The 23,781-nt window shown below is 38.2% G+C and overlaps 2 long non-coding RNA genes across 4 annotated transcripts; both read right to left on the bottom strand.

Moving 5' to 3' along the window:
• Window positions 1-5,621: 5,621 nt before the first annotated feature.
• On the bottom strand, window positions 5,622-17,312 carry LOC140687247 (uncharacterized). Of its 2 annotated transcripts, XR_012061424.1 has the most exons (3): window positions 16,287-17,312; window positions 6,894-6,970; window positions 5,622-6,058 (listed from the first exon to the last, which is right to left on the bottom strand). It is a non-coding gene; the product is annotated as an uncharacterized lncRNA (long non-coding RNA). The 2 variants fall into 2 exon arrangements; XR_012061425.1 differs by lacking the exons at window positions 5,622-6,058; window positions 6,894-6,970 and adding an exon at window positions 15,803-16,111.
• Window positions 17,313-20,116: 2,804 nt separating this feature from the next.
• Window positions 20,117-23,750, bottom strand: LOC140687246 (uncharacterized). Of its 2 annotated transcripts, XR_012061423.1 has the most exons (3): window positions 23,565-23,750; window positions 22,514-22,592; window positions 20,117-20,258 (listed from the first exon to the last, which is right to left on the bottom strand). It is a non-coding gene; the product is annotated as an uncharacterized lncRNA (long non-coding RNA). The 2 variants fall into 2 exon arrangements; XR_012061422.1 differs by lacking the exon at window positions 22,514-22,592.
• Window positions 23,751-23,781: the final 31 nt, after the last annotated feature.

Genomic DNA, 23,781 nt, shown 5'->3' with positions numbered 1-23,781 from the left:
CTGCCTATACCAGCTGACCCCTAGACATGAGAGAGTGCCCTCGCAAGGTCAGGAGAGATGCCTGCTTGACCCACACCTGGCCACGGATGCGTGCGGGAGCCCCCTGAGACCAGGAGACCCACCCAGCTGGCTCATAAACTTTTGGGCAGTAATACCTACTTTATTATTCTCAGCCACTACTTTTGGGTACTTTAACTCATGCTGAGAATGCAATTTTTTAGAAGATCTAAGTGTTTTTTTGCTTTTGCTTTTTATTTTTGGATTTTGAGTTTTTTGCAGAAATTTTTTCATGCTAGATCTGTCCAAACTCTCATTAGTTCTCTAGTTTTGAGGAGAATCTATTGGCTTGAGTACATTTTAGCAGAAACTCCAGTGTAATGTTTTCTCATCCTATCCCTTAGGCTTAATGAGCTGTAACAGAAAAGAAACTGAAAATAAATACATGCATATATGTATATGTAGAACTGAATCACTTTTCTGTACGCCTGAAACTAACATTGTAAGTCAACTACACGTCCATAAAAAATAAGAATTAAAAAAAGAGATTAGAAAGACCAGATTCCTCACCCCATAAAGAAGCAAGTTAGTTGAAATACAACTTGTTTCTTCTATTTGAAAGTACATTTTAAACAAGCCAAATAGATACCATATGGCCTGTCAGTAACTTGACCTTGAAGAATAATACATGGTTTGTGTCCTAGCTGTAGTTTCCACACAATGAGTGTTAATAGCTCCCTGCTTTTGCTCTTGCTGTTTTTCACAGACAGGACATTTATTTATTCATTTATTCCTTTTCTTTCCTCTTTACTCAGTAAACTTCAAACCAGGTTCAAACTGAAAAAAAAATCAGTAAATTTAAACTGAAATACTTCCATTTTAATGAAGGTTTTCCCAGTAACCACAAGCAAAATAAATCTCCACCACCGCTATGTTCATGTTGTTTTGTTCGTAACTCTAAGCATAGTACTAATTTTATATTGTGACTCTATTTATCCCCCTCTCTCCCCTTTTAATGTTTATTCTGAAATATGAATGTACTTATATTATTAAATGGTGTCAGTCTATACATATTAGAATAAAACTTGATTGTTTCATTTAAAAATCATTATTTGTGAACCTACTTACGATTACTGAATATTAGCAACCTTGCTAATAATATTGGCAAACTTCTTGCCAACTTGGTAGGTGGAAGATGGTAACTCATTTTACTTTGCGTGTTGACAATTACCTGTGAGTTTAAATGTGGTTCATATACTAAATGTTTTGACCTAGTAGCAGAAAGCTTATTCAGGATTCAGATGTTTTTCAAAAATCCTACATCTGAGAATTATTAAATCTTTCCTGGAGGGAGCTTTTCTTGAATTTTTCTCCATTTTTAATTTCTTTTGATTGCCCACATGCTCTGAAATTTATGAGCCAATCTTCTCCGTGTAGGAGGAAGACATGTGAAAGAAAAACCATAATTGTTTTAAAGCTATACTAGGAAATTAACATTTCACAAATATATATTCTAAAATATAAATACCACGGTCACCAGATAGCTTGAGAGCATCTCTTATGTCAGGTATTATTGCAAGAAGGCCAAAGTTAGCTCTTGAAACTTGCAGTAATTCTAGAAGCTCTAGAAAAAATCAGTTCAAGGTTTCTCAAACATTAAAGTGTTCGTGAATCACTGGACATCTTCATTGAAAGGCAGATTTTTGAGTCACTAGTTCTGAGGTGCATTTCTAAAAGCTGAAAGGTAATGTTGATGCTATTGATCCAAAGACCCCCGACTCTTAGGAAGGCTTTAACATCTTGTTTTATAGACACAAAAAAATAGATATACCCTGATAATTATTTTTTTAATTTAAAAAAAAACACACAGAATTTGCTTAAATATTTCAAGCTACCAAAATCCTGTGTGACATAAATAATATGTGAACAGACTGTTATGAGTAATAGAACATCTGCAGCTCTTAGAAAATAAAACACAGTTAATTAGGGATGGCATGAATTATGTAATCATTACTTTTAATGTTTTTGTTCTTTCTAGGTCATTCACACTACCAACCCCACATGCATAACAATGAAATGTTCATAAACAAGCAGAAATACCCGGGAGGCGTGGAGAGTTATACTGTTTCAATAATGCATGTGTTATGACACTATAACCTCAGAAAAGACAGATTTCACAACTCTAAAAGCTCAGCCTTGGCGAGGATAGGGATGTTCTTCAGCAACATAGAACCAGCACTTGTTGAAATGACTTTGGAGCTTGAAATCTAGAGCCACCAAAATGCTCAAGAGTTAACATCGAAAAATGTTCCTTTAAAATGCCTTAGCCAACCGAACACAAAAGTTTTCGCCATAGCAACTCAACCGACCATTGCTGTTGTTGGTCTCATCATGGTCCAAATGGAGCATCCTTTACTACCTGATTGAAGAACTGTGTGAAACTGACTCCCTTCTAGCTTTGACCAGATGTGATTCCTTTCTCCACCGTTAACACCCTGTCAATACGTTACTTATCACACTTACAGAATTCTGTATTTTACTTGCTCTAATTATTTGTCAAATTTTTCCTGTTTCATCCTTAGATTATCCCTCAACTTTAGCAACTGCATCTCAGCTGCTCTGTATTCTCAGCAGTGCTTAAGTGCTGTGAATATCAATAAACATTTTCCTGAAACAACAAATCTGTTCAAAATCTATAGCCACTGACCTGAATACTGTACATCCAGAGGAAAAGTGGAATTTTTTTTTTATTGAAGTGCAGTTACAATGTATCAATTCCTGGTGTATAGCACAATGTCCTAGTCATGCATATACACATGTATATTTGTTTTCATATTCTTTTTCATTAAATGTTATTACAAGATATTGAACATAGTTCCCTGTGATAGACAGAAGAAATCTTTTAATCTATTTTTATATATAGTGGCTAACATTTGTAAATCTCAAACTCCCAAATTTATTCCTTCCTACCCTCTTTCCCCGGTAACCATAAGATTGTTTACTATGTCTGTGAGTCTGTTTCTATTTTGTAGATGAGTTCATAGTGTCCTTTTTCTCTTTTTTCTCTTTTTCTTTAGATTCCACATATGAGTGATATCATGTATTTTTCTTTCTCTTTCTGGCTTACTTCACTTAGAATGACATTCTCCAAGTCCATCCATGTTGTTGCAAATGGCATTATTTTACTCTTTTTTATGGCTGAATAGTATTCCATTGTATAAATATACCACAACTTCTTCATCCAGTCATCTGTTGGTGGACATTTAGGTTGCTTTCATGCCTTGGCTATCGTATATTGTGCTGCTATGAACATTGGGGTGCATGTATCGAAACTGGAAATTAATGAAGGAAGATCATCAACTGAGGAATGAGCTTAGCAGAGTTCTCAAAAATCCAACAAGAAGATCCAGAAGTTGAGTCCTAAATTTTTGTTCATTTCTTTACAAATGGTTAATTCCTTAAGAGTAGTTAATTAGCAGCAATGGTCCAGTTCTCAGATGTTCTCACCTTTGTTCATTAGAAGCCAAGATGAGATCATGATGTCAGAAGAGCAACTGGGCTGCAAAGTTGTGTGTGGAGCCACTGGAAAAGAAGGAATGGGGGAAATTTGGCATTCTGGAATGTGGACCTTCGCAGCACTGGGTATCCCAGAAAGCTAAGCTGGGCACAGCTAACTACTTTAGGCAGTTCATCCCAAGGAACTGGAGTAGGAGTGCAGAAAGAGTGAAATAAAGAAGGTGTAGTTAGGGAGCCAACCACCACCCTGGGCAATTGGGGCTCAATCCTCCAGGGGGCGCTCTAAGAAGCTGCATAGACTGCATCTCAAAATCACCTATCAGAAGGACAAGTGAGAAATTATCCATTAGCTTTCTTCTCCTGTTGGTCAAGAGTTGCCTCACTGGGTGTTCATGACCTTGCACTTCCTGGATTGCACATACTTCAGAACATCTGAGGGGTTTCCAGAAGGCATCATAGGAGATGGCCAAAGAGAAGCTGCAGGGCAGGAAGCAAGATAGAGTTTCTGCTGCTGATGTAAAGGGCTATCAGGTGACACCCTCACTAAGCTGGTTGCTGTAAAATGGCAAGTCAAGAGGATCTGAGGCACAAGAAGGAGCTGAGTAGAAGCTCTTAGAAGCATGTGAGTCTAATGCAAATCTGTCTGCCCTGCAGATAATCAGCACAGGATCATACCTATCCCTTTCAGACAGTAGTCAGAGAAAGGAGCACTCAGACCACAGGGCAGCCAGAGACAGGAGCCAGTTGGGGAGTAGAAGAAGCCAGAGCACTGGGGGCATGGCCCCTGCCTAGGACCAAACTCCACCTTCTCTGTGCCTCAAACACAGATCAACACCTGGGTGGGAGTTTTTCTTTCTCTCTATTCACATCTGTGGTATTTCCTTGCTACTTACTTTAACTTTCCAGCTCTGACAGAGTGATGCCATCTGCCAGCCATTTTTTATCTGTACATAAATTACTGCTTTTGGTGCTCTGAGTTTTGTGTGTTTTAGAGAAAGCTCTCAGCCTTTTCTGCTCATAACCTGTCTTAGTTTGTGTTGCTCCAAAAGCCACCTGAGGCAAGGGCATGGCTACAAGTAGTTTATTTGGGAGGTGACCCCAGGAATTGCTGCAAGGGAGAGGGGACTGAGGTGGGGAAGGAAAGGCAGTCAGGGTATGCACATGACGGGTTATTGGCATCTCCATCTTGCTGAAAGCATGCCCCACAGAGAGACAAGGAAGCTGGGGTGTCTATGCACTGGCTCCAGTTCATTAGTTAAAGGTTGCTACTGGGAGAATTAAATCCATGGTGCTTCCAAGCTGCCTGCGTGTAGGCAGAGCAAGTTTCCCCCGTGCCAAGAAAGCCTCGGGGCAGAGAAGCCAGCAGAGAGGCATGGATGGTTGAGGTGGCGGGATGAGTGTACCGCAGCTGCAGCGGATCCAGGAGTTGGCTGAGAGGACATGGATTGGGGCATCAGTAGCTTTTACTATACACTCTGAGATTATTTTGCAAAGGGCAAAAATGTCCAAACACGGAGAAAAATAACAGCAACCTCCTCCTGGCATCCAGGTGGAAAGAAGAACAGCTAATTAGTAAAGGGTTACAGGCAATTAAAATTAGTTTTGAAATGGAGATGACTTATTAAACTTCGCAGGCCAAAACTTCAGGATGGCATTAGATCCCCTTAATGAAAATCTCCTTTGCTCTGACTAAAGAACAAATTGGGAAAGCAGCCAACATGTTTATTGCTCTGGCCTGTAAATGAAGGACCCCCCTATCACCACCAAGCTATGTTACATGACCACCACTCAGCTCTGTTCCTATGTGAACCCAGGAGACCACTGGAGGTTTTGTGGTTCTCTCGTACTGGTCATCACTCTGGACCATCACCAAGGTGGAGCTGCTGTAAGATGAGAAGGGTTTTTCCCCCTCTTTTTCGCCCCTGGATACTTGCTGATGGAAAGACCAGATGACGATGCATGAAAACTAGACCTGAATGCAGGGGATTTCACTGGGACTAGAGCACAAAGGACAGACTGGGGAGGAATTACTCTCCATGACTTCAGAGATTAAAAATTCCCTCCAATTCTTCATTTTCTTTTAATAAAATTACAAATACACACTTCGGCCATGGCCTTTGCGTAGGCTTTACTGTTGGTTCATTGCATCTTATTCTAACCCAAGTCCTTAGGCACCCAGTGCTGGAAAAGCCATTCCCCCTTTCCCTGGGCTCATCCTAATGCACTTCTGATCTTTTCAGCACTAAGAGCTGTAGAGATTTTAGCTGTTTGCCCATTGCAGCCGTCTGTACCCGGCCCAGGCTTTGCATCCTTGGGCAGCAGATGGATGTGAAGAGCTGCACTCACTCTGTCCTTTCAAGGCCTTGAAATTCTGCACATAGTGTTCCTTCTTCAGGCCACTGTCCCTGGTGGTGGACACCTGCACATACCTGCCCTTGGCCATGGCCTAGGCCCCACAGGTCACTGGGCTCTTGGGAAAGGCCCAGAGGCCACTTTGTACAGCCTCCACACCACTCAGTTCCTGGATATGAGTAGAAAAGCAATACTGTTGAAAAAATGGAAGATAGTCAGAGATCTAACCCTTTGCATCCCCCCCATACCCTAATTTGACAGCAATCTTTGCTTATTTGGGAGGGAGGGGATTTCTATCAAAATTTTAACTAGTAAGTAATCTCCTTGGCATTTAGAATCTGTTCCAGCGCATTAAAAAGAAGAAAACATGAAAAATGGAAACCACTTGATATTATGCCAATAAAAGGGTAGACGTTAAGCTCAATGCAACTATAATGAATAAAATATTCTCAAATTCACTGTAGCAACATCTTAAAATACTAACAATGCCTCGTGATAAGGAAGGTTTATTTTAGGAACTGAAGAATAGCCTAAGAATAGGAAGTGTTTCATTCCTCCTCTGCTCAAAACCCTCCCTGGGCTCCGCATCGCACCTCCTCTCCTCCGCTCCCCCACCTACGCATGATGCTGCAGCCACTCTGGTCGCCTGTCTCTTCCTCAAACATGCCAGGTAAGCTCCTGCCTCAGGACCCACTGATATCTTCCTCAAACATGCCAGGTAAGCCCCTGCCTCAGGACCCACTGTTCTCTCTGCCTAGAAAGCTCTTCTCCAAGGTATCTCTCCACTTTTGTCAAGTCGTAAGTACCATCATCTCGCCAAAGCCTACCCTGCTACCCTGATCACCTCCTTAAAATTGCAGCCCTCTCTACACTCATTAGGAACGCTATCCTCAAAGACAAATAAATGAATAAAAGGAACAACAAAAGAATAGAAAGTGTATTTATGCTAAATTGCTAGATTAATAGAATAAATGAGTAAAACTCCTTATTGTTGGTCAGAAAAGTATTTGACAAAATGTATTACTCACCTTTGATTTTAAAAACTAAAAATTAGGAAGTTGGGCAAAGGAGACTTCTTAAGTTTGACATGATGTTTTCAGGAAAACTACGGCAAATATCAATGACAAAATGTTAGGAGTATTCCTATAAAATAAGGCAAACATTAAGGCAATAATGCCACAAATCTCCATTTTTCACAATGGTCTTTAGAGTTCTGGAAAAGAAGGCCAAAACATTAGTAAATACTGGGGAAAATTCAATGCTTTTACATTAAAATTCAAAATAATGAAATTAAAATATATTACAGAAATATGAAGAATTTGCTAGGTGTCTAAAAATAAGATAAACATACAGAAAACACAGACATTTCAACGTGCCAACAATGTCCAATATAAAGATCTCATTCAAAACAGCAACAAAACTATATTTGTTCTCCCCCCAAAAAAACTTCAAATATATTAAAAGTTAACAGGGCAAAAAATAGACTTAACTACATAAAACTACATAATATGGACTGTAGTGAGGAGCCTCAAGTTTATAAAGGTTTACATTTTTTCCCCAAATTAATCTATTGATTACCTTAAAGATAATTTTAGATAAATCTGTTCAAGTTGATTCTAAATATTATTTTTTAAAGTGTTTGGCTAAGAATAATAGGAAAATTATAATAAAGATAGCATTTAAATCACTAGGGAAATAGTAAATAAATGATCTTTAGATATGTAGTAGATACCATTATTATTCCACTCATACTGTTGAGAAAACTGAGATATAAAGATGTTAAATAAGATCATGTAAACTGCCACGTGGTGAAAACTAGGATGCCAACCCAGAGCCAGTGCTCCCTACCAGCATGCTATACTACCTCTGGCAAAAATGTGTGTGTGTACATATATTAAACATAAAGTCAATATCTATCATATCATATACAAAGAGTTCCCATCAATCAATATGAAAAAACATGTACAACTTAATAGAGATATGAGAAAAGTAAATATAAGCAATTTCAAAAGAATAAATAACATAAATGGCAAATAAATATATGAAAAGAATGTTCAAGCTCCCAACTGGGTAAATGCAATTAAAAATAACTCCTAAAGTCCATTAGGTTCATGATATCCAGTGTTTAATAAGGATGTGGAGAAACGGCTTCTCATCCAACACTGTTAGAAGTCAATTTGTCATTATTTGCCAAATTAAAAATGTACTTTAACTTAGCCATTAGCTTTTAGAAATATTCACACATGTACAAAATTATATGTAACAATGCTTGCTATTTCTAAAAGTGACCAGTAGAAATAATTACAATCAATAGAATGTAATAGCCACAAAATCAAATGAATGCTGACATGGAAGAATGTCAATCTGAGGTTGATAATTTTTTAAAAAAGCAAGTAGAAGAAAATTCTATGATTCTCTCGTGTTTTATATGTGTGGGGTTTGCACACACGTGTATGTATCTAAATGCACTTGAAAGTTCTCAATAAATACCGAAGTACTGATTACACTGCTCTCATTTATTTTTATTTATACATACAAAGTGTTTACTATACCGAAGTATTTATTATCCTCAGAGTAGAGACATTGAGGGAGAAGGTGGAGAATGAAGATTAATTTTTACTTTTACTCCAACCATTTCTATAATTAGTGAATATTTTGTAACCACATATTACTTGCAAAATTTATCAAAGGAAAATAAATATAACAAAAATTATTTCCACCATTGAAAAAAGTGCATGGAAAAAATATTATATTTGGTCCACATTTAACTACTAAATTACCATTTCTAATTCCTGGTAGTATGATAATGAATTAAATTCTTGCCACTCAAAGTAGCAAGAGGACCTTGGGCCAGTAGCAATGGCATTAACCTGGGAGCTGGTTAGAAATGCAGACTCTCAGGCCTTCTTCCTCAGACCAGCAGGTGATTGTGGTATACAGGAAAGTTTGAGTAACGTTAAGCATTTTGATTTCTGCTATAATCACTGAAAATAAAAACTGTTTAAAAGTAAAAGATTTTGTTTAAATTTTTTCTAATATGTGAAAAATATTTGAAACTGTCTTCAGATAACAAGGATTATTTGTGAAGATATTTCTCTCACAATATTAAAAAAAATGTTAAAATGTTCAACACAAAACTAGAACTTTTCAGTAACTAGGGAAGTAAGACAACTGCATAAAAACAAAATGAAAAACATTTACATATTTCAAGAAGAGCAGGGTGAACTTTGCAAATCATGATTTTTCCCTCCTGCATTAAAAAAAATAGTGTTTCTGCTTCCAGAGTGGGGAGCCAGCCAAGCCCCCACTTTCTGGATTCTCCATTCCCAGGTGAACTGCACGGTGCATCAAGAGACAAGACAGAGAATTAGCCACCCCTTTTGTTCTTCATTACCAAACACTCTACAGAAGCCTCAACTTCCTGCTTTCACACACAAATCCATCCCCTTCACAACCTCTCAAATTAATCCCACCCCAGTTCCTACACGGCCTTCCCTAGAGGATGCTCCCTGGACCAGGTGTGATTCCAACTTTGTTTCCATGTGTTGATCCTCATTATACCATTATTAGCATAAAGACTGGGCTCCCGTTGCCTGGGCAACCAGAAGCAGCAATGTCTCAGTTCACCCATCACCTGTGCAACCAATTCTCAGTAAAATTTCCTCTGTGTTAAATCCTTTGGCTTCTGGTAGAGCCCTGCTTGACACAGTTCTTAACATACTGTCTAGTTTCCCAGATGCAACATCCATGATGTTCGTTCCACTAGAGCCCTCTCTGATTGAGCCTCAGAGGGTAGGGGTGGTTGAAGCGCTAAGATGTGTGGCATACATACTATCTTAAGGAGATAGTTCTGTGTTCCTCTATAAGATACGCACATCACACATTGCCCAAGTATCTACATTCTGAGTTACTGTCACACTGGAGATAACGAGGGACTCCTTTTTCCAACAACGTACAACCACACATTGCTAACACGATGTGTAGAAGTCGAGCACTGTATGCCCCATCCAGACCTTGGAATGAGTTCTCTAAACCCTTGCTTTTCCCAGTGTGATATGAGAGCTAGTTGCATCACCATCACCCAAGAGCTTTTAGAAAATCAGAATTTTGGACCCCACACCAGACTCGCATTGTTCACATACCATAAAATTCTTCAATTTGTGCAAAATGTACAATTCAGTGGATATTTTAATTAGATTCAAGACATTGTGCAGCATTAGTACAAATTCCAGAATATCTTCATCACTCCCAAAAGATATCCTGGACCCCTAGAAGTCACTTCTCTCCCTCTCCTCCCCCAGCCCCTGGTCAACCACTAATCTACTCTCTCTATGGATTTGCCTATTTTGGACATTTCATATAAATGGAATAATGTAATACTTGGCTTTTGTGTCTGGTTTCTTAAAATGTTTTCAAGATTGATTCATATTGTAACATATATCAGTACTTTATTCCCTTTTATAACTGAATAATATTGTATTTTATAGATATAACCACATTTCATTTGTCCATTCATCAATTCTTGGGCATTTGGATTGTTTCCATCTTTTGACTATTATGAACTCTCATGCAGAACACTTGTGTAGAAGTTTTCATGTAAATATATGTTTTCAATTTTCTTGGATATATACCTAGGAGGCCCCAGTGGAAAAACTAAGTCATATGACAGCTTTATGTTTAAATTTTTGAGAAACTGCTATACTGTTTTCCAAAGTAGCTGTACAATTTTACCTTCCTATCAGCAATATATAAGGGTTCCAATTTCTCCACATTCTCACCAACACTTGCTTTTGTCCATGTTTTTGATGATAGCGACCCTGTTGTGAATATGAAGTGGTATTTCACTGTGACTTTAATTTGTATTTTCTTGATGACTAATGATTTGAGCATTTTTTCATATGCTATTTGGCAACTGATATCTTCTTTGGAGAAGAAAATTCAAATCTTTTGTCCATTTTTTAAATTGGACTGGGGTCTTTTATTGTAGTTGTGTGTATATGTATATATTCTGGGTACTATATCCTTATCAGATATATGACTTGCAAATATTTTTATATTCTCCCATTCCATGGGTTGTCTTTTCATATTTTCACTTTCTTGATAGTGTCCTTTGATGGCAAAATTAAAAAACTTTTATTAAAACCAATTTATCTATTTTTTCTTTGGTTGCTTCTAATTTAAGTGGTCATATGTGTCAATGTAGGAAAACACTGCCTAATCCAAGGTTATGAGGATTTATTCCTATGTTTCTGCTAAAAGTTTTATAATTTTCCCTCTTATATTTAGGTCTTTGATCCACTTTGAATCAATTTTTAACATATTATGAGGTAGAAGTCATTCTTTTCTAATGATATCAAGTTGTCCCAGCATCATTTATTGAAAAGATTATTCTGTCCCCCATTGAATTGTCTTGGCAACTGTGTTAAAATCACTTGACCATAGATGTATTGGTTTATTTCTGGACTTTCAGTTCTATTCCATTGATCTATAAGTCTACTTTTATGCCAATATCACACTCTTGTGTTTACTATAGCTTTGTAGCATGTTTTGAAAAAAAGAAGTGTTACCTTTCCAACTTTGCTGTTTTTCAAGATTATTTTGGCTATTCTGTGTCCCTTGCATTTCCTTATGCATTTTTGGATGAGCTTGTCAATTTCTGTCCAAAAAGATGGCAGAGATTTATTTTGGTAAAGATTGTGGTGAATCTATAGATCAGTTTGGGGAGTGCTGCCACCTTAACAATACTAAATCTTCCAATCCAAGAACATGGACTTTGTTTGTTTGTTTATTTACCGTTTATTTAGCTCTTCAATTTCTGTCAACAACGTTTTGTACTTTTCAGTTACAAGTCTTGCCCTTGTTAAAATTTTCCCAAATGTATTACTCTTTTTGATGCCATTGTAAATGGAATTGCTTTCTAAATTTCCTTTTTTGTGGTCTTGCCTTTTAAAATCTGCATTTTTAGCAAGACCTCCAGATGATTTTTATTTAATAACAGTTTGAGAATGTTACTTTATTCAACAAACCCAACCCCAATGATGTTCACACAATACTGCCAAATTGTTCCCCATAGCTACTAGCTGTCCCATAAGAAATGACTGCAGTGTTGAATTTGCCTGAATTATATGGATAAGTGAATTATTTAAAAGAACTATATTGATAATTATCAATTATCTGTTTCATTTTTAATATTTTTCATTCTTCTAGTAACAGTTACAACCTTATAGTGAATATATTTTCTATACCTCATTCTGCCTTCTATTTCTAGATATGACACCAGTTACCTCCATGACTTTGGATAAATCACTTAATCTTTATAACTTGCAGTTTCCTCAAGTGAATAATCCAGAAATTGGACTGGCTTTCTCTACCATCTCTCTTTTAGCTCTTCATTAGATAATTCTGAATTTCTATCATGTCCAAACATACCATTTAATTTTATGAACCATGTATTATAGAATCAGTCATAAATAATATAAAGGATGATTCAGAATGATGGCTGTGAGGTCTGATGTTTTTAAATTTAGTTACAGTTGCAGGTCAAATTCAACACAACATTTATAGTCATGACAATATATTCTCTCCACTTGAAATGTGCTTTTAGCAAACAATAGTTAATGAAACAATTTAAACAAAATGCAGTTCAAAGAACTTACGCTGAGAGTCTCTTGAAGTTAGAGAAAATGATATTTACATGTGTCTTCCCCAAATTAACCCTTTTCTGTATATTTAATACTCATTCTGTTTTTTCTCAATTCTACACTAATAATTTTATAATATCAGTGAGTGCAGCTGAAGTCTAGCCCCAGCCTGATCACAGGAGTGGCTCTGGAGTGTGAATAGCACCACAAAGTTGTTCACCTCTGCACCCATTTGATGGCTGAGTAGGTAGGTTTTAACCTCCCAGGCATCTCCTGGTACACAGGCCCCCTGGCCCAGGGGAGTCTCAGGAAAAAGAGCATCTGTGAACCATTAGTAGCAGCAATCAGAGCATCTAATCACAGCATCTGAAGGGAAACACATTGGTCAGGTCAAGGACCAGCATCTACCAGAGTACAGTTCCACCACTGATGAAGAAATATTTACCCAAATTCTAGTTATTAAAAAAAGTCAGTGAGCTGTATGATTTGATACATTTCCTCTAGCAGGATGACTAAAGAAAAGGTTTTAATTTAGTTTTTATTTTTCTGCTTCTCTAGCCAAAGCTACTCTAATGTTTGATTTTTCCTTCAGAAAAAAACTATTTTACAAAAATTTGTAAGTTGGGGACAATTTTTATTTTATGATTTTCACTTGAATGAATCATAATATATTGACCAAAGATTCAATTTGGATTCAATATCCACCTCCATTATCCGCATTCATTCTTCTAATCGCCCGGGGAAGAACCTTGGAGTCATGCAGCTTCTCTCTCTCAGCCAACTGCTTCTTCCTTCAATAGACACTCAGAATCCACTGACACCACCATCTCCATGAGTGTCATCTGTATCATGCAATATGGCAAGTGGAATGCACACCATAATGCCATAATCCTTGTCATAACTACCCCTAAATTGTAAGTCTATGAGTTGAGAGGTTCTACTGATCTCACTCAGCTCAGTTGGACCACTCCCTGGTCTTGCCTGGGGCTCCCTGACGTGTTGAGGAGCTGCCTACTAGCTGACCTAGGACAGCCTCAGCTGGGATGATGGGCTTCTGTTCCACATGGTTCTCAACTTCCAGCAGGAAAGCCAGGCCCAAGAGGGAAGAAGAAGAAACAGGGAGGCCATTAGCTGAGCCCGTGAGAGGAAATCAATCTGCCACATCATTCTAGTTAAGACATCAATTCTCACGAGAGCATTTGCAATCACCTAATTTCTCTCCCTTCTTCTGCTTTTACTGCCTTATAAATTCAGTCTCCACAGATCAGAGGAATCCTTTCACAACCTAAATAAAATGCTATCATTTCTTTGCTCAAAACACCCAATGATCTCCCATGTTAGAGCAGAAGCCAAAGTCCTCACCATGATTTTCAAGACCCTGTATGAAGTGGCCATTTCCCACCAGCATAAACACTGCATTCCAGCCACATACAATGACCTGACAAGCACATGGATGTCTCAGTATCTTGGACTTTCTTCTACCTCTATTAGGAATACCTTTCCCTCAGAATCCACTGGACACACTCCCTCACATCTTCTCAAATGTCAAGTCCACTCTTTGGCCAACCTATATGAACTAGTACCTCCACCTAACACTCTAGGTAACCTTGACCATCATTTACTTTTATTCATAGCACCTATCATTTCCTGACTTGTTATATACTTTTTTCTTTGTGTGTATCTCTTCCTTCCTACTAGTGCACAAACTCCATGAGAACAGGGAATTTATTTCTTTTGCTCACTGCTGCTGTATCCATGGGGTCTAGAACAGTGCCTGGCACATAATAGGTTCGCACTTAAGGATGATCTGTCAACTGAGTCAGTAAACAACTCCTTCTGCACAGAAAATTCTGTTTAAAATTATTCAGTTATTGAAAACTCCCCAGAAAAAAAACTGAAGAATGAACTGCTGTGATGTCAATAAAAGTTAATGAATTTGGATTCAATATAAACCATCATGTTCATTCTTCTAACTGCCCAGGGCAGAATCAAGACCAAGATCTAAATCTCATCATTGTCTGTCATCACCCTTATCGCCTTGGCTCTGTGTCATAGCTGGGTCTCTTCTAAATGTGATTCAAACAAGGATGCAACTAACAGGAACCAGAACAAAAATTCATATTGCCCCGTTATATTACTCTATTGGAGTCATTCTGTAGCACCAGATGCACAGGACAATTTCAAAGGGAATTAGAGAGAAAAAAAATGTTCACAATTTATCACAATGTAAATTTATTATTTGTGCTTTTTTCCCCTAAGTGATCTTCCTAGAATGTCTAAAAGACACTTTAAAATGATTAAAATATTGAGAATAACAACACAAAAAACAATAAAAGTTTTCTTTCCAAACTGTTTTATAAAAAAGAACTTTCTTCATTGTTTTGAATATGAGTTATTTTTAAAACCTAGCACAGGAAAACCAAATTCTCAATAAAGTAATCATTTTACAACTTGGTCATATGAAAGGAAAGCATCACTAATCTTACTGACAAAGCTGACCGCAAATATACGAAATTGTGCAAAACCATCAGACTGTGTCTGTAGAGTGCTTCTCACTGCAAGCGTAGTTAACAGACTCCCAGTTCATGCTCATACCTAGAGGAAGCCTGTAACGCATGTATAGGAGCCTATTAATAACATAAAATAAACTCAAAACCTCCTTATAGTACAAGACATGGCAGTCATTAAAGTAAGATGAGGCAAGTGTTATGAAGTATGAAAATAGGATACTTGAATCCTATTTATTCAAGCTGAGTGTTTTCTTTTAACTAATTCAATGACTGATTTGAATATGTATTGTATTTTAATTATTGCAGCCATGAAAAGAAGCACTGTCTAAGGATGTATTTAATAAAAATATCTACGCAGCTGGAGGTTAGTCAATCATTTAAGTTTGTGTTTTCATGAAGATCTAATTTCTAGAAAAATGGTGCCTACATTGTTTGGAGGTACATCCCTATATCCTGGTCTATATAGTGCACAAATCATTTCAGAATTGTACTATTATTTTAACTGCTTTTATTTCAACTGCTTTTCTAGGACAGTGTTAAATAGGAGGGTAAGGTTTGGGTTTTTTCCCATAATTTAAATAAATGTACAGTGAGCAGTAAAGTCCTGATTTCACCACTGTGTTTTGCTTAATCAACAGAGAAGTGTAAATTTACTCTGCCTGTATATGAAATAGCAAAAGAAGATTGAGAAGGAATAACTGTCAACTAATAGAAGCCATATAATAATTTTATATTTCAAACCAGCTATAATTTCTGGATCGACTTTTAGACCTTATTTATGTCACATAGGATAGACAATAAGATTTATTTAATAAATGCATCAAATGTTCATGAACCTTTGGTTGGGCATCGAAAGGATCTTGTGTTAGGATGTTTTTGGCTGTAGGAGGAGATTCATCTCAAAATGGCTTTAAAATATGGGGAATTATTATCTCATTTAGTTTGAAGTCAGAAGTAGGGTAGGTCCAAGTTAATTCAAGTTAATTAAAGCTGCAAGTTCTTGGAATTTGTTCTGCTGGTCTTAGCTGGTTGGCTTTTGTCCTGAAGCTTGCTCCCTCATGGCCAGAAGACGGTTGCACCTCCTAAGGATAAAGCCTGAACACAAGGTGTAAATCAAGTTGTTCAGTCAAACCACTGACGCATGGTCACCCTTTCCATAAACAATCATATTCTTTAAAAAGCCTCATTCTCACTTGGTGCTGGAAAAAATTATCCAGCAATCTCACCTAATATGGGATTTTCTGTCTAATCCTGTTATTATAGTACTCACAAGTAGTCAATGAAATCCGAGTGTTAACAATATTCACGCATTGTCCATTACTGGTGTGTGCTGGTGGGAAGGAGAAGGGAGGAAAAGGAGAAAAGATGCTGCTTGGGTAAGTGATGATGACTGATGGTTCCCTTGGTGGGAAAAGCTGGACTGTGCTGTCTTCTGCTGGGATCATCAGCTGCTGGGCAGGTAGGGAGGATCTGGGGTGCTTTTAGTAATTATTGATGTGATGGTTCCCACATAGCTGGTGGTCATGTTTTTCTAGACTCCCATTTAGCCTTCTCTCAGCTGCATTTCTCTTTGGAGCCCACATATCATGCACACTCCCTTTAGGAAGTGTGTTCCTCTGGTTCCATTGCTCCACCACCAGTCTTGCTCACAACTTTGCCCCTTGGCTAATCTCAGAGATATCTCCTTTGGAAATACAGAAACTTGTGGGGTCTTTTTTTTTGCTGCCCTCTGAGAGCTTAGGGAATGAAGAGAGGATGGTTGACTCTGCTTACCCTGTGATCCCACCATGTCTTGTTGGCTCAGATTCGGCCAAGAGCCTCTTGCCTTCAGAAATGTCCAGATAGTAAGCATGAAGGTCCAACACACATGCAAACTTCAAAAGTTTTTTGTTCAGGCCTCTGTCCTCCTTACCTGATCACTTGGATTTAGGAAGTCTGCAGGCACCAAAGTCTGATTTATCTAAACTCTGCCGCTTCTAGTGTATTTCTCTCTCCACAATCTCCTGTGTATACCTCCTGTGACATGGTTGGGGGTGGGATAGGGACAAATCAAGCATTTTATTGCAAAATCTCCCTTAAGCCTGGCCATGGGTCATCTAGGCTGGTGGGGTGATCTTGATAGAGGAAAAGGCCTGATACCTGCAGCCAGGGCTTCAGGCCTCTAAAATTTTGACTCAAGCTGAAGGATCCACTTCATAGATGACCTACACACAGAGCTGTTGGCTGGAGGCCTCAAGTCTTCACCACGTGGGCTTCTCCCCAAGACTGCCTGAGTGTCCTTGTGACACAGCAGCTGGCTTGCTCTAGAGTGAATGTTCTGAGGAGAGATTCAGAAGCCACAATGTCTCTTATGACCTCATATAGATGCCATACAGTTTATTCTGGTTATTAGAAGCAAGACCAAATCCTGCATCCAAGAAAGTGGAGTGGAATTAAGCTCCATTTTTTTTGAGGGGAGGGTCAAAGAATGTGTGGGCACTTTAAACTACCACAATGTTGTTATTTTTTTTCACTGAGGCACAAAAAAGAAATTTAATTTGACCAAGCTTACATGATATAGTTTCTGATTCTAAAGGAGGAGGTAGGCAGGGAGGAGGGCGGTGGGGTGTGATTTTCCCACATCACCAAGCAATTCTCAGAATCCAGCTGGGTGTCCAATTCAACTCAATTCTGACACTCTCTACCCAAGTTAGCATCAGATTCCGCACAAGGGCTCATTCCCACGAGACTGTCTCCCACTTCAGATGCCAATAGCAAGTCCAGGTTGTCACTTGGACTTCCGACCAAACTGCTGTAGGTTGGAGGTTCCCATGTTCCCTTCCTTGGGTTCCATTAATTTGCTAGAATGATTCAGAGGACTCAGGAAACCTGTCTGCTCACTAGATTACTGGTTTATTACAAAGAGTATTAAAGGATATGAATCAATAGCCAGATGAAGAGATTCATAGGGCGAGGTCCCAAGGTCCTGACAAAAGGAGCTTTTGTCCTTGTGGAGTTTAGAACGCTGCACAGTGGCATGTGGAAGTTTTCTGGTTCAACTGGGGAAGATGCAAGAACCTGGGGTCACTGAAATTCTTCCTGAGACAAACACTGGACTATCTGAGGGGCCTGTTTGTCCAAAGCACAAGGTGATCCATCCTATTTTCATGCTGAATTCTCCTCAGAGAGTACCATCAGTCACCACTGCACAGAGTTACAACTTGTAGAATTAGGGGGTCAGTAATGCCCTTTGTTCTTTTTTGTTTACAGTGGAACAAGGGAATTTTTGAGGTGTATATTTCAGATTCACTATCATTTCTTCATATGACTTTAAGCCAGAGAAAAATGCAGATCCTGATATAGAAAGTACAGTGTTTACGTGCAGGGCACCAAGCAAGAGAATAGGCAGTTTATGCTCAAAAGACATGAATTCCCTGATGGCTTTCAGGGAGAAATTTTTAAAGACAACATTTGGGGTGAGGGTTGCAGCTCAGAGTCTTTCTTCTGATTGCTTGATGGTGAGGTAACAGGGTGATGTTTCAGGAAACTTAATCATCCATCTTCTGGCTCTAACCAGTCTGGGGTCTACTGCTTGTGGTCAGTATAAAGTCACCATTCTCCCTCTGGGTGGAGGGTCTTAGTTTCTGCACAACAACTCAAAGATAATGCATCAAATTGTTATCATACTCCCTTAAGGAGGAACAAGGAAAGTTTTATAGCCGAACTATTTTTTTTTTATAGCTGAACTATTATTTAAGCTATCATCACTTCTCTTCCTTAACTACTTTCCCTTTGTTTCTGCCTTCCCTCACTTCCCCTAGTTAGTAACTGCTTGAGTCTGTTCTTTGGAACTCAGGGAAGGCCTAGGAGACTTTGTTGTCATTGTTTTTTCCAAGAAACAAGAAACAGGGACAGGGAGGGGCTTTTGCACCCAGGAGGGCCCCACAGGGTCCTTCTCAGTTCCAATCCCCCTTTTTCTTTGATACACCTCAATCCCAAGGGGAACACGGGCAGCACAAGAAAGGGCATACAGTTTTGGAGAGACAGATTAATCACAAACTCAGCAGAGGAACTTGGCTTTATGGGGACTTGGTTCCAGAAGCATTAAGCAGGGCTCTATGTTGTCAACAAATTTATTTCCCATTTCAAAGCTCTTTTCTGGAAAGAAACAACTAAATATCTGTTATCAATTCATCATTTACTTGTATAATACATAAAGTTTTAAATCAGTGCAAGTTCAAGATGTACAGATACTAACTACTATACATAAAATAGATAAACAACAAGTTTTTACTGTATAGCACAGGGAATTATATTCAATATCTTGTAGTAACCTATAATGAAAAGGAATATATGTATAAGTATGACTGAAACATGATGCTGTACACCAAAAATTGATGCAACATTGTAAGCTAACTATACTTCAATTGAAACAAATGTGCATTACAGAATAGTAAATAGCCTTCCCTACAACACAGAGGCACCCTGAAAATTTTAGTTATTTTTAGAGGGAAAAAATATTAATACATGAGTGTTTAAAAAGATGAACCTTGTAAATATTTGTGAAAATATAAGAACAACAAACTCTACTAGTTTTGCCTTAGTCTTATGAAAAGATCCATAATGATTCAACAAATTAATTTCTAATTAACTATACCATCACCCTCTGGCATGAGATACTGATTACTAGTTCATATTTCAAATATTTTTACTTTAACTAATACAGTTACTGCTATGGAACAACTACTCTATGGCCTGCTGATTTTCAGGCCAGTAAATAAGAATTTAAGCGCTCTGGTAGCTAATGAAGTTTATTACTGGATTTTAATGACAATTTTAATAAAGATGTGTGAGATAATTCAGTAGAATCCCTTTTATTTATCAAGCACTTTGCAGAAAGCCTGAGACTATGTAAGAAGTACTAAATGTATAATCCCTTGGCATAGTTGTAATTTAAAGATAAACTTTTATTTAATACCAGATAAAGATGGAAGCATGTTAGATTATTGGTAGAGAACTTAGCCCGCACATCCATCTCCTAGTTTGTGTTGAGAATGTAGGTCTGTTACCAAACCAAGTCTGTTTGCCCCAATGCAAGTGCCAAATGCTGAGACACCAAGGTTTGTGACCAAGAAAGAGTTTATTCATAAAGCAGCCAAACAAGAAGACAGGAACGCTAGTCTCAGATCCTCATCCCCAAAGGCGAAGGGTTTGCAATATTTAAGGGAAAACCAGAGGATCCTAAAACATTGGGAAAGGTGATCTGAAACAGAAAAAAAGGTGAGGTAGTCAGTGTTTGCAGGTGCACTGAGTTCTTGTTTCTGCAGATTCAAAATGGAGGCACTTAGCTTGGTCGGAGGCTAGAGTTTATCTGGCTCTGACGTCAAGAGGCCATCATCAGACACCTGCCCAGGCCCAGTGTTAGGGTCTGTGGTTCCAACCAGCCTCAGCCACCTTGCACATGGCAAGAGCTGACTCCGAGTTGCTGTAAAGCAACTCGGCTGTGTGAAACTGGGAAGGGATGCTATTAAAGAGGAAATAAAAAAGAAATCAAAAACAAAATAACTAAAGTAAGCTTAATGAATGAAGGCAGTTTACAAGCAAAGGGGTTTTAATGTGTTGTCCCCCTACCTGTAGTTCTGTGAGGCATGCTCAAGAATTTCTATTAGCTATCAGCTTCTGCTAACTCTGTGGGGCATGTTTTCAGGTGGAGGGGAGCACAAAATGTACCATCTCAAAATATCTCTTTGTCATGAGGACTATTTTGAGCTGAAAACAATCAAGGCCCCAAAGAGTCAGGACATTTTCTTCTTACGTACCCCTTAGCTGCCCGAAGAATTTGTATAAAGGGCCTGTTCCCAGAATAGAGCTATCAGCAGAGCAATATGAACTAGGTGTGGCAGGGAAACTCAGCAGGGCCTAGAGATCAGAGTCTACTCTGTGTCCCACTGTCTCTGCATGGTCTGATGTTTTGGTAAACACTTGTTTACCAAATATTTGCTTTTTCATCTCCATGTGAATCTCCTTCCTCCCAAACCACTACCCCCAACATCTTCTTTTGCTTTGGCTGAAGATGGTATTTAAGGTGAGGATTTAGACCATTTTGGTGAGTCACTGAGTTTTCCTGGCTTTCTCCCATACACACATGTTATTAAACTTTTGTTTGACTGTCTCCTGTTCATCTATCTCATGTCAATTTAATTCTTGGACCAGCCAGAATAGCCTAGAAGGATAGAAGAAAATCTCTTCCTTCCCGACAGTAAAAACTACATAAACTTTTCTGTTACTTCTCTACTAGCTTTATTTTAAGCAGTAGGACTATTAACGCCCTTTCCTCTCATTTTTTTCTTTGTGTTGCCCAAGTTCTGACAACTCTACTGCCAAATGGCTAAAAGCAAAAAAATAAAGTTCAAATTAAGAAGTTTTCTGTTTTTAAGACCTTGGGTAAAAGAGGGAAAAGGTTGTGTATATTGACTAATCTGTGGGATTTCTAAAATTTTACCCATGTTATGCCTGCCCCCTCATTAGTAGGAAGCTGGTATTAAGTTTCTGAGTATAACTAGCCTCCCTAGGCTACAAAATGATTAAAATCAAATATGAGTATCTGTAGTGAAGCTACTTTTGAGCTATCTGCCCATAAAATCAAACACAACTTTTATGAAATCCAGAAATTACCCTTTCAGGGAAAACATTTCCCTGAAACTATGTTAGGAGGGTGAGTCAGACTGCTTTGTTTATCTCCAAGGTCTCAATCAACCAACAAATGTTTTCCTAACCTCTATTCAAAATATTTGCACCAATAGTTGTGATGAATTCAAGCGTAGTTCATACATTATTAATCCATTTCCTTGGTCTGCTAGGTGTTACTCCCCAAATCTACCAGACCCTCAAATAACTTTAAGAACCTTCTCAAGAGTTGAATAAGGCTGCCGTTGACATCAACTTTGCCTCCAAAATGAGAAAAAAGTTTCATTGTAAAAAAACCTATTGATACAGAGTTAGAACTGCTTATCTACAGAAGCATTCCCCAAGAATCAATCACACCTGTCCACCAAAGCCAAGATAAGATCTTTCATTGTTAAGCCTACTTCCTGTATGTCTTGTAATGGTAGTTCCTATTATCCTGGTTTTACAAACTGGGATCTAAGTAACCCAAGTGACTTCCTCTTGATTGCCAAACCCCACTAGGTCAACAAGCCAAACTCAAATGTGAGGCTTTTCCTACACTGAGAATCAGTAATTCAAGAAATGGTGCCCTGATTCTGTTAGTGATCTAAGAAAGTTATGTGGTAGTAAGTACTTGAGGGTGAACAGTGTTGCTTTCCAATAAAGTTACACTCAAATATTTACAGACAATCAAGCTTTTAGGCCAACAATTAGTAATCAGAGCATAAAAAATAAAATCATGAAATAGACTGGCAAAAAGTTTAAAGTGTGACAAAACCAAGTTTCAGCTAAGACACACACTGCTGATGGGAGTCCAAATTGTTACATACTTGGAAAACAAGTTGACATTACCTTGACATTATAAATAAACTATGACTCAGAAACTTCACTCCTAGGCAAACACCTTGCAGAAACTCTTGAACTTGTGAATCTAAAGACATATACAAATATGATCACAACAGCATTGCTTTTAATAACAAATACTGGAGACATTCTAAGTGCATATCAATAGTAGAATTCATTTAAAAGGGGTTCTGGAATGTTGATACAATTGAATAGTTTACAGCTATTAAGATAAAGGAACTATAATTAAACATATTAACAAATACACAGTTCAAAAATAAGATGTTGAAATGAAAAAAATCACCAAAGCAGTAACACCTCATTCTATACCATTTTTATAAGTTCTGAAAACATTCAATACTAAATGTACACATTATTTAGGGAAGTTTTCCTATAAAGCAACACATTTTTAAAAGGCAAGGGGATGATGCATACACAATTCAGAATAGTGGTTACCTCTGCAGACAGGTGAGGGAATTTACAGTTTTGGGAAGAAAACACAGGGAATTGGGCAAAGGTGAAGGCTTCTTTTTCTTTACTCACAGTATGCTCTGTTTCTTCACACTTTCCCTATGTTATATAGTTTTCTCTTTTGTGCTCAATGGAATAGTCCTTAATCATATTTTTAAATAAAATCTAAAATTTAGGATAGATTGGGGTAAGGAAATACTGCTTTTAATTAGAAGCTATTACATACTATTTTAAAAAGTATACACTTTTCACATTCACATAAACGAATAAAAGCTTTCAGAATTCGCCTCTAAAAGAGTGTATATATGTAGGGGGGTAGGGATGTTAGGGCACATTTATAGGCCCTGAAATAAAATCATCTCCATGATATATTTGCTCCCACTTATATATAGATCGTTTTAAGCATATATACGTCCTACAGGATGCAAGGAAAATTTCTGTGATCTATAAAGAAAATTTACAAGCATCTACAGCAGTTGTCTCTGACAAGGAGATACACTTTTCATTTTATTGTGTCATTTGTTGTATTTTCATTTCGCTTTACTGATTAACTAACTAACTTAACTAATCAATGCTACATGAGCATTACCTTTCTGATGAAGGTATTTTTTGAATGAGGGCAGGTGGTGGGAGAGGAGGATGAAGGAAGGGAGGACGCCAATGATGGACGCGCCGCCCCTGCCATCCGCTCTGAGAGTAGTGAGCCCTCCCCCAGCATCGCGGCACCGACCAGGTCACCTGGCGGGTCCGGAGGCGGGCGGTGGGCGGAACAAGCCCAGCCCCGCCCCTCCCCGCCGCGCACCTGG

This window comes from Vicugna pacos, chromosome 19 (assembly GCF_048564905.1).
Source record: "Vicugna pacos chromosome 19, VicPac4, whole genome shotgun sequence".
Taxonomy (NCBI): Eukaryota; Metazoa; Chordata; class Mammalia; order Artiodactyla; family Camelidae; genus Vicugna; species Vicugna pacos.
Note: the sequence above shows the minus strand (reverse complement) of the source record. Positions and strands in the feature narration are given on the sequence as shown.